The following is a 10,091-nucleotide window of genomic DNA, read 5'->3' as shown; positions in this document are numbered from 1 at the left end:
TCAATTTAAGGTTCCTCTTAATATTTGAAAACTAACAATGCTTTTCCGCACTATCATCCGACTTGGTGGCTGATATGAAGCATTATTAGGCTGATTTTTTGGGTAATTTCTGCAGAAATGGTTAATTTCTGAAAAGCATTCCTGAGTGATACAGGACAGAATTCTTTTTGGGGTTCAACTGTCTTTGTTTAGAAAAGCAAACTGATTGATGGGCCACTGTGACTGTAGAAAGATAGCTGGGCTGGGGCCACCTGGGAATGAGACAAAGAGAGCCAGACTGCTTAGCATAGCATAAGAAAAGAATGAGAATTTGAGGGATTTGAGGTGTTTGCTAAGGAGAGGAACAAAGGAGAAAGACAAGGCCCTCAGAATGGCTGGAGGTGGAGCTGAGTGGGAGACCTGGCCAGCAGAAGGGTCCCCGGCAGGAAAGGGGTGAGTGGGGTGAGGGGAAGATGTAGTGGCTGGGGGGTATCTGCCATTCTGTTGTGAACTCTCCTCTGTGTTCTTCTGTGAGGTAGCACCCCATTGCTGCCTCCAAATCCTGAGCGGAAAGTCTTCACCTATTCCCAGCAGTCTTGGTGAGGAGAGTTTTTGGAGGTTGAGGAAAGGGGGCTTTGTTATATATTAGGATTGACACGGAGTGGAGAGCAAACAAGAGGTGAAATGTGGGTGGCAGAGAATTCTGAACAAGCCAAAAATCCAAACCGGAAGTCCCTAGGTAAAAAGGCACCGTTCTCTTGCCCTACCCCACTATCCGGTGATTCCCCGCAGATATTGGAAAGGGACACAGGGTTTCCCACAGCCACGGAATTTGACACCATTGTATTAACATTTCAAAGAGCTGCATTACTGTAGCTGGTGTCCGCATTAGCAATGCACTGGTCAGCTATTTCGCAGAAGGCTTGGCATTTAATGGCTGAAAAGCTGCCAGTCATTCCTTGCTGGGTGTCAGGACACTGGAATCTTGTACCTCTTCACCTCCTGGGGAGGACTTAAAAGGCAAGCAGAGGTTTCTGGGGGGTCATTTTTGGAAGCAATTAAGTTGATTTTTCCAAACATGTAATCTCAGCATTTTGTTTTATTACTGCTGCCCTCTGGGTTTCTGGCAGGCTCGCCGAAAAGATGGCTACTTTTACTGTTCATTCAGTCCTATTTACAAAGCAAAAGGTTTCTCTTCCCAGCGCGCTTTCACTCAGATATAGGGAATCTGTACTTTGTTAACATGTTTTAAAAGTCTAATGAGGAGTTAGTAAGCATTTGGGAACTGCAGCTTTCAGGATGAAAGCAGGGATCTGTGGTTATGACATCATTGCAGTTAATTACCCCTTTGCAAAAATCTGCCTGAATGGAGAAGAGGTGGGTGTGTCTATGTGGGTATTTAACGTGATGATTAAAATATATTAATGATAGTTTTCACTTCCCTAGCATGGAACATCTTGGGATCTTCTTTAAAAGTGCTTCCACAAGCTTTAATTAGCCCTTATAGCTCTACTAGGAAGAAGTAAATCAGCCCCATTTTACAGAAGAGGAAAGTGAAATATAAGGCGAAGGGTCCTGTTTGGGGAAGGATTTTGGTAGAATAAAGCTCAACAATGAGCTCAGCCTTCCTCCTTTGCTTCAACCAAGAATTGACATCCACAGGCTTTAAATGAGGAGCAGGAATTTGATCGTACCTTGACATGCTGGACACCTGAGCCAAAACAGCACATCTTGGGGTCCATAAGAAATTCTTGCTTGTTATAAGCCATCCCCTAAGGCTGTCTGCAATAAACAACAGCAAAGAAGAAAACCAAAACAGTAACTCGAATGGGCCATAAAGCTCAGAAGTTCTGATTCTGTTTCCTCTTTAGCCTTTGGAGTTCTGGGTTATATATGGAACTATTCTAGATCAAAAAAGGAAGGGATGATTGCTAATTATTCCACTTTTCATAGGAAATTTTCATTTTCAAATGAAGGAAATGTAGGACAGTTGATAGGAATGCATGTAAGGAAACAGAGAAAAATAGAAAATTTTCTTCTCACCACATATACTTACTATTTTTTTGTTTCCATTCTCCCCTGCCACTTATTTTATGGGAATATTTAAAAAAATTTTTTTTTATGTTTATTCATTTTTGAAAGACAGAGACAGAGCACAAGCAGGGGTGGGGTGGAGAGAGAGGGGGACACAGAATCGGAAGCAGGCTCCAGGCTCCGAGCTGTCAGCACAGGGGCCTACGCGGGGCTCAAACTCAGGAACTGCGAGATTATGACCTGAGCCGAAGTCGGACGCTCAACCGACTGAGCCACCCAGGTGCCCCGTTTATGGGAATATTTTTTTTTTTTTTTAAATTTTTTTTTTCAACGTTTTTTATTTATTTTTGGGACAGAGAGAGACAGAGCATGAATGGGGGAGGGGCAGAGAGAGAGGGAGACACAGAATCGGAAACAGGCTCCAGGCTCCGAGCCATCAGCCCAGAGCCTGACGCGGGGCTCGAACTCACGGACCGTGAGATCGTGACCTGGCTGAAGTCGGACGCTTAACCGACTGCGCCACCCAGGCGCCCCTATGGGAATATTTTAAAGCAAATCTCAGACATATCATTTCACGATAAATAATTCTATATTTTTTCCTAATGCATAAGAACTTTAAAAATAGGACATAAAACCATTGTCACAGCAACCAAAAAACTAATTCTGTATGTTACCTAATAATCAGTCTGTATTTTGTTTGTACGGACTGTTTCAAAATTGTCCAAAGATTGCATTGTTTGACGTCTGGTTTCTTTTACTTAACAGATCTCCTTTCTTTCCCCTCCTCCCCCATTCCATTAATTTGTTGGAAAACTTGCATCATTTGCCCTGTAGAACTTTCCACAGTCTATATTTAGCTGATTGCATCTTTGGTGTCTTTTCACATATTTCTCCATCCTTCGTATTTCTCTAAATAGTAGCTAGATCTAGAGGCTTGATTAGCTTCAGGTTCTTTCTTTTTTGGCCCCGGATACTTCAGCGATAGTGCTGTGTACTTTCTATTAGGTCACATCAGAAGGCACCTACTTTCTGGTTGTGCCATTTTGGAGGCATGTCAAGGATGATCAGTAGGGTCCATGATTTCACTGCAACATAGTCATTTCCTCAGTCTATCACTTCTGTATTTATTAGCTGTGATTCTTTTACGAAGAAAAACTTTCCCTCATCAACTAGTGTATTTGGTTACCTTAAAATATAGTCCATAAAGGAAAGGCAAGATAAATGCCTCTTTCCCCTTAGTTATCACCTTTCAGAATAATGCTTGAGTAACCTCCAAAGTCTACTGATGAAAAGTTTTCCTTCTTTAAGTATCATTATAAAGTCGTGGATGTAGGGGCACCTAGGTGGCTCAGTCGGATAAGCGTCCGACTTTGGCTCAGGTCATGATCTCACGGCCAGTGAGTTCGGCCCGTGTCCGGCCCAGTGTTGGGCTCCGTGCTGACAGCTCAGAGCCTGGAGCCTGTTTCAGATTCTGTGTCTCCCTCTCTCTCCGTCTCAAAAATAAATAAACGTCAAAAAAAAAAAAAAAATTAAAAAAGAAAACTCGTGTATGTAACAAACATTTAGTTTATTTGACACATTTCGCTTCATTACAGTCAGTATTCTTACTGATGCTTGTCCCACCTTTGGCCAGTGGAACCACTTAATTTTCATTCTACCCAAGTATCTTCGATGACTTGTCTTCTGAAATAATAAGACATTCCAGGATCGTGTTGTACTCTGCCTGCCCCTGGCCTTGGAAGCAACCTTTTCTTCGAGGAGCCCTGGTTCCTTGTAATGGGAAATGAAGAGATACCACTTTTGATGTAATGTAAAGGGCGATGACTTCAAAAGAAGCTCCCAGGAAGTGTATCTTTGGGCAGTGGGCAGCGTTTGTTGGATGAACCGGCAGGAAGGGACGCTGGGCCAGCTCTTCATTCACAGATAAGCAAACAGGGTATCAGCCACCATCAGAGCTTACGTGGCCGAGTCACGAGGGTACGGCCCTGGGAGACCATCCCCAGGGTGTGACCTTTGGCAAGCCAGGCCCTTGCCCTGGCATCCCTTCCAGCAGGACACCTCTGCGGCTCCAGGTGCGTGACTAACGTTTCCGGCACCGACGCACCCTGGGACTTTCCCGGGCCCCCGCCTGGCTGGCCTTGTTGCAGAGAGTGGCACGGCGGGGGCGGGGAGCAGGTGGGGGCTGAGGCTGGGAGCCGCCCCGCCCGGGCTCAGGAGCCTCGGCGCCCTCTGGCGGCCACGCTGGGAGGGGCGGGACTCGTCGGGGGCGGGGCTCAGCGCCCGGCTGCCCCGCCTTTTCGCCCCCGGGGTGGGGCCGGGCCCGTGGACGCAGGCAGAAGCTGCTTAGGTTTCGCAAGGACGTGACCTTAAGGGGTAAAAACCACTGTGTCACGCGTGGTTGCCAACCAGGGCTAGCGAGCTAAACAAGTCTTCTGACGTTCGGGGAGGGGCTGGGGCTGAAACGTCCAGCCTGTGACTCGCTGCGTGCTGTCCCCCACCCCCACCCCACCCCCTGAGCCTCAGCTGATCGCGAGCTGGGTTTAATGGGAAGGCTGGAAGTGAAAGTACAGGGGGAATTTGCTAGGAGAGAACAAAGGAGTTAGGTGCTTTAGCCACAGAATATATTCAGTCAAGGGAGTGTAGGGGTGCCTGGCAAGAAGTGGAGGGGCTACCTCCCCGTCCTCATACAGGCAGCGGGAGTGGCCAGAGAATAGGGATCCTTTGTTTCCTTGTCCTGCGGGGGTCCCAGAGAAGCCCAGGGACTGGGAGGCAAGGGGACTGGGTCCTAGCTTCACCTCCACCTGTCACCCTGGAGAGCAGGTCACTTAACCTTTGTGGGCCTCAGTTTCCACTCTTGGAGAATGATGGTCTGGACTAGATTATGGAATGTCTCAAGTCCTATAAGGCCTGGGAAGTGAGAGAGCCTGTCCTGAGACCACCCAGTAAGTCAGAGAAAGAGTCAGGGCCAGGGGCCAAGGCTGTCAGCCCAGTCTTTTTCCTATAGCTTCCTCACAAATTCTCACATGGACTTCACTAATAAACATTTGTACACCCCCACCTGTGTGCCAGACAGAGGCTCATCCCTGATATTTGTGGGACCTGAAACCAGAGTGTGTATAGAGGACCACATTCCATATGTCTAAATATTCAAAAGTTACAGATCAGGGGCTCCTGGGTGGCTCAGTCAGTTGAGTGTGGGACTCTTGCTTTCCACTCAGGTCATGATCCCAGCGTCGTGGGATCCAGTTCTGAGCTGGGCTCAGCACTGAGCCTGGGGCCTGCTTAGGATTCTCTCTCTCCCTGTGCCCCTCTCTCCTGCTTGTGTTCTCTCTCTCTCTCTCTTAAAATAAGTAAACATTGTTTTAAAAAGTTACAAATCAAGGTACAATTGTTAAATATATTCTATCCTCCTATCTTGACAGATACACCTCCATAACAATCTGGAAAGCCGGGTTCAAGTTTGGGATTCTTAGGTTCCTCAGCATTCTGAGCTGGAACATGGTGGCAGAGAGAGCGGCGCCAGCTCAAGGCCTGTGGTGTGACTTCCTTCTGTTCCCAGCCCGGGTCCATCCCACACCACGAGGGCCCTTTCCCACACATGTCCTCATGTGCAATCAGCTGCCTGTCCCTTAAGAGGCCACTTCTCGAGTATACACAGTAGTGGCAGAGTCTACCCTCAGGAGGGTGGACTAAGAGAAGTGGGTTCAGAATCTGTTGGACATGGAGTTCTGAGGGCCCAGGGCCCCATGACTCCTCACCCTGAGTCTCCCTCCGTCTTGCCCAGTCTAAGGGTGATCTTGGCATTGTGGGAGCACAGACTTGGATCAAGCATAGCCCTGGACCATATACTATAAATGGCAAGGCCTGTGGGCAAAAAGGTGGGGGGGGGGGTGGTACCAGGAAGGGGCTCATTTCTTAGAGGAAGTAGCATTTGTGCCAAGCCTGCCAGGAAGGTTGGAACTTCAGCGGATGGAGAAGTGAGGAAAGGTGCAAAGGCCGGGGGACCAGCCATCCAGGGTCAGAGTGTCTGTGAATTGTGACCACAGTGCAGAAAGCCTGGAGGTGAATCTGGGTCCTCCGAATAACAGGCAAAGCCTCCAGTGTCACGGTACCACATAGGGTGCCCCCACCAGCTGCGGAGCCCCTGAGAGGCAACCTCACCCATCAGAACAGAACGAGAGACCCTCCAGCTCATCCCATAGCAGCTCTGCATTGAGGAAAAAACCCCAACATGCCTCCCCGAATGCCATCTTCGTAATTGGCACTTCTTTTGTTGTTGTTAAATATTTTTTAATGTTTAATATTTTTTAAATATTTTTTTAATGTTTATTTTATTTTTGAGAGAGGGAGAGACAGAGCATGAGTCGGGAGGGGCAGAGAGAGAGAGAGGGAGACACAGAATCCAAAGCAGGCTCCAGGCTCTGAGCTGTCAGCACAGAGCCTGACGCCAGGCTCGAACCCACAAACTGTGAGATCATGACCTGAGCCAAATTGGACACTTAACCGACTGAGCCACCCAGGTGCCCCGGTAATTCCAAACTGGGGAAGCTAGCTACTCCCAGCTTTCATAAGCTGCCCCCTGATTTGCTGTAAGAAATGACCCTGGAAAGAAGTTTCCTTAGGAATCAGTGCATCTCCATCATTTTGCCTGGTAGCCAGAGGCTGCTGGAGAATAAGCAGCCCCTTATCTCCTCTGGGAGCAGCCCTCTACAAAGGGTGGGTGTTGGTGAATAAATGCCCCAGCTCTCCGCCCTGCAGTTGAGACAATTCTGAGATGGGTGCTCTACGCTGTTTCCCAGAGTTGGGCACGGGATTAGGTTCGGCTTGCCCACAGTGCCCAACTAGCTTGTTAACACCATTGATTTCCAGGGCGCCTTGGTGGCTTAGTCGGTTTAGCGTCTGATTCTTGGTTTCAACTCGGGTCGTGATCTCATGGTTCCTGAGTTCAAGCCCTGCATAGAACTCTGTGCTGACCTCCAGGAGCCTGCTTGGGATTCAGTCTCCCTCTCTCTGCCCCTCTCCCTCCCTTCCCCCTCCCTGGCTCATGCTTGCACTCCCTCTCCCTCTCTCTCTCTCTCTCTCTCTCTAAATAAATAAATAAATAAACTTAAAAAAACCAAAAAAACCCCCACACCATTCCCCACTCTCCTGTTGGTGCTTCCAGGAATCACCTCCCAAATCAAGGAGAGTTGACCTCTGAATGATATGGGGGTTAGGGCAGTTGAAAAATCCATGCATACCTTTTGACTCCCCCCAAACTTAACTACTAATAGCCTGCTGTTGACCAGAAGCCTTGCCGATAATATAAACAGTTATATCTGTATATATATATAGATATATATGTATATGTATATAGATATATATGAATATATATCTATATGTTCTATGTGTATATATATATATATATGTTCTATGTGTATATATATATATATATGTTCTATATATTCTATGCTGTATTTTTACCATATAAAGCTAGAGAAAAGAAAATGTTAAGAATATCATAAAGAAGAGAAAATACATTGACAGTACTGTACTTTGTTTGTTGGAAAAGAATCCTCATGTAAATGGACCTGTGCGTTTCCAACCCACGTTCTTCAAGGCTTGACTGCACTTCCATTTGTATCTTTGTCTCAGGATCTGTTTCTGGGGGATCTCGAACCAAACATAAGGACATTTCACGTTGCAGCTGGGCTTGTGGTTTTTCATCTGTAAATAAAGGCATTGAATGAAGTGATCACCAGTTCCTTCCAGGGCTCTGCCGGGAGTTTGAGTTTGTCTCATCTGCCTCGTAATGAAATGAAACAGGGCACCTTGGAGTGCCTGGCCAGCTCAGTAGGGAGAGCATTTGACTCTCCATCTTGGAGTCGATCTTGGAGTCGTGAGTTTGAGCCTCAGTTGGGCATAGGGGTTATGTAAATAAAAATAAGAACTAAAAAAAAAAAAAAAAAAAAAAAAAGGAAACAGGGCACCTTGCTTTGTTTTCCTGGGGTCAAGTTTAACATGCCCCTGCCTTCTGTCCCTGCAGGATGGTCTTGTCTCTGTGTGGTGTGTGTGTGCTTGTGCAAGCAGGAGGGTCGGAGGCAGAGAAACAGAAAGAATCTGGCTTAGTATCCAAACCCCCTCTCAGAGTGCCCACAGGAGGCCGCTGAACGTAGAACCCACAAATCCGCAGGAGGGATTTTGTCTTTTCCTTTCATGAGTGGCTCCTTGCTGTGTCCCTGCTGGCTGCCCCCAAACCGGTGCAGCAGGAACTACAAAGAACACCTGGGCTTCCCACCCCTCCTCTGCTGACAGAAGCTTTTCTAGAAAGCCACCTGCAAAATGCAGAGTGTTGCATCCTGGGCCACTTCTGTTTCACATGCTTGCTTACATACTCCTCCTCCCTTTTCCTGTCCCTTCTTATCAGCTACCAACTGTATTGCAACAGAGTCAGCACAGGGGGTCCACTGCCCTGGTGGCCACAGAGTGGCTGGGGTCAGGCTATCTTGATCTTTGGAAAACAGGGTTCTGCTTGAGGGCATGCCAGTCAGTTGCACTTCCTGTGGCAATTCCTCCCCCCTTGCTTTTGTTTTTGTTTTTTATTTATTATTTTTTAATGTTTCTTTATTTTTGAGAGACAGTGTGCATGTGTGCGTGCGCGAGCATGCACACGAGTTGGGGAGGGACAGAGGGAGAAGGGGTCGGAGGATCCAAAGCAGGCTCTGAGCTGACAGCAGACGGCAGGGCTTGAACCCACAAACCGTGAGATCATGATGCTCAACTGAATGAGCCACCCAGGCACCCTTCCCCCTCTTGCTTTTAACCTCTTGGGAACAAGGTTTTGATGATGACAAAGCTGCTTGTCCCCCAGTTGGAGTCAGTGGTATTAGCTGGCCCCATGGTTGGGTCCCTTCCTTCCTCCCCTGATGAGTCTCTGTTCCTTCCTTTCCACTTGTGAGAAATGTCTGATTTCATAGGCAGAGAAGGTCTTCCTCAGGGAGGTCCTTGGCCCAGGACAACAAGCCCACTAGCCTGGAGAAGACTGAAGGCAAGGTAGATCCAATAAGCTATGGGCAAGGACTGGAGGTGTAGACAGGCTGTTCTCACAGCCACGTTTCAGCCTCTGGCCTGCTGCTGGGGGAAGAGGCTTCATTGGGCCAAGGTCCGGAAGGAAGGCTGGAAGGACACCTTGAACACCAGTGGTCACCAAGGCAGTGCTGCCCACCAATCCCATCTGTGCAGAGTGGGCCAGCCTGGGCAGAGGCTTCCTTTGGAGGGCTTCATCCACCCACATTTCTACCCTATCCCCAGTATGGTTTCCTTCTCAGTAGAGGTTATGACAAGTTCGGCCATGTTTTGGTTTTACAAGGCCCAGGTGGAAGAAAAAAATTTCCCAAGCACAGCAGCCTCAGATGCCTAGATTCACACCCCGAGCTTTACTTTCTTTCCTTTTTTTTAAAAAAAAAATTTTTTTTTACATTTATTTATTTTTGACAGAGAGAGACAGAGCCCAAGTGGGGGAGGGGCGGAGAGAGGAGGAGACACAGAATCCGAAGCAGGCTCCAGGCTCTGAACTATCGGCACAGAGCCCGATGTGGGGCTCGAAGTCACAAACCGTGAGATCATGACCTGAGCCAAAGTCGGACGCTTAACTGACTGAGCCACCCAGGTGCCCCCCGAGCTTTACTTTCGAGCACAGGACTCTGGTGGTGGGGGTGAGAATGCTGAGATTCCACATTCCACCAGCTCCCTGAGGCTACTGCTCCTGGTGGTCTCTCTAGTTCTGGGAGACACTCCTGAGTAGTGAGTCCTGAGTCCTGCTGGGTTTGAGAAACCTCAGCCAGGTTCTGGAAATGACCTACAGACATGCTGTCTGAGTTGGTGGCTATCACAGCCTCAACCCCAAAGCCAGGATTCTAGCCTTGCTGTAGTGAAAGACCCTCTCTCCACAGTCTGTTTTTGGGTCATCTGCCATCAGCCACTCCAAAGGAAGGAAGTGAGCAGCCTGCATTTTGGGAAAAACATCATTATTTTAAGCTGTCCTGTCCCTTCCCCACCTCTCTAAGTTATATAACACGTCCTTGTTGAAAATGCTGATA

Source organism: Panthera onca, chromosome X, assembly GCF_046562875.1.
Source record: "Panthera onca isolate mPanOnc1 chromosome X, mPanOnc1 haplotype 2, whole genome shotgun sequence".
Classification (NCBI taxonomy): domain Eukaryota; kingdom Metazoa; phylum Chordata; class Mammalia; order Carnivora; family Felidae; genus Panthera; species Panthera onca.
Note: the sequence above shows the minus strand (reverse complement) of the source record.